The sequence below is a fragment of the Lactuca serriola genome, chromosome 7 (assembly GCF_051521515.1).
Source record: "Lactuca serriola cultivar US96UC23 chromosome 7, Lser_US96UC23_V15, whole genome shotgun sequence".
Taxonomy (NCBI): Eukaryota; Viridiplantae; Streptophyta; class Magnoliopsida; order Asterales; family Asteraceae; genus Lactuca; species Lactuca serriola.
The window spans coordinates 73599433-73600922 of NC_136414.1; the positions used below are offsets into that span (position 1 = coordinate 73599433).

Sequence of the window (1490 nt, forward strand, 5' to 3'; positions counted from 1 at the left end):
CCCATGAGTGTTGTAGACTTGTCGATGATCTAAAAAGACAAAAAAATAGGTCGAGTTTTTTGTAATTTCACAGAAAAAGCATTATATTGTAAGTAAACAAATATTTTTGACACAATTTTGAAAAAATATATTCGAACACATAATTTTCGTGTTATTCATATGTTCACAAAACAGTTTCGAACCCGGTCATGATTATGAAGCATAAAAAAAACTAATATGATGGGAACTGTCACATATATTTTGTTCCTATGTCGATTAACTAAGCGCAAAACATTTTAGAAAAAAAAACCGTGCAGATAATCTAATAATACAATTGTCATGCTGAAAAACAAGTTTGAAAATCCTGATATGACTTTTGAACTTGTTCTTCCACTTTGAAAGTGATATTTATAGTGAATAAACTAATATGCTGTTTGATATTAATGCTAACACAGTCACAAGGAGGGACTCAGTCCTCAGTCAGAAATTGTTATGTTTGATTTGGCTTGTTCATCGTCAAACTCGGTCCAAAGAAATCTGATGATTCGATCCTCATCTAAAAACCTCCTGACCGAGTTTTTGTCTCCAGTTAGCCCCAAACGACACACTTTGCCCCCTTGTTCTTGACTCAACTCTTTGTCTCCTTCAATCGATCACACAACTTCTCCTCTTTAAATCAATTGTCTCATGATAATACATACCGAAATCCCCAAATTTCGAATCTTCATCAGAAATAAAACCTAAAAGCCTCATCAGCATCCTTGCTATTCAATAGATTGATGGCGAGTTTAAGACCTAGTGTGACAAGAGACGATAAGAGGAAGAAGCTAAACAATAAAACTTAAAATACCATAAGCTTCTTGGCGACGAGAAGAGGAAGAAACTCGTTGTTGATGTTGATCGTGAAGATGATGAGATCCTCGCTTAGTTGATCGTAGTGATAGAAATAGAGGAAGATGGAGATAAAAAAGGTTACTTTGCCATGGATGAAAGTTTGAAAGCTCCACTTCATTGATGAAGGGGTTGCTTTTGGGGTTTTATGGGTAGAAGAAGGTATACTGGAGTGCAACTATGCAAGTTTAGGCAACGAAAGACAATTATTGGCCTTCGTTCGATTAAATTTATTATTAATAAATAAATGGTAAGTAAATAAAAAGTCACAATTGTTCGTTTAAATTTATTTTTAATTAAATAAATGATAAGTAAATTAAAAAAATTGACAAGAGTGACAATTATAAAAATAATTGGTAAAATATAAATAGAACTATGAAAATTAATGTGATAAAATAATATGTTGTAAATATAAGGGTAAAATGGTCATTTTTATCATTCATCAAAGCTAGGGAGACATATAATCAAACAACATGGTTTCAATCAGAAGTTAACTCAGTCGGAACTTCTAACTCAATCAATTTCTAACTCAGTCAGCTCTAACTCAATTAGCATCTATTAAACAACCCCTAAGTATTAACACAAGTTAGCAAATAGCTAACAATCAATTACAAAGAATT

The 1490-nt window shown here is 32.2% G+C and overlaps 1 long non-coding RNA gene across 1 annotated transcript; it reads right to left on the bottom strand.

Annotated features, from left to right (window-relative positions):
• Nucleotides 1-273: 273 nt before the first annotated feature.
• LOC145063439 (uncharacterized) lies at nucleotides 274-1071 on the bottom strand. The gene is made up of 2 exons (XR_013687953.1): nucleotides 830-1071; nucleotides 274-743 (listed from the first exon to the last, which is right to left on the bottom strand). It is a non-coding gene; the product is annotated as an uncharacterized LOC145063439 (long non-coding RNA).
• Between the last annotated feature and the right edge of the window lie 419 nt (nucleotides 1072-1490).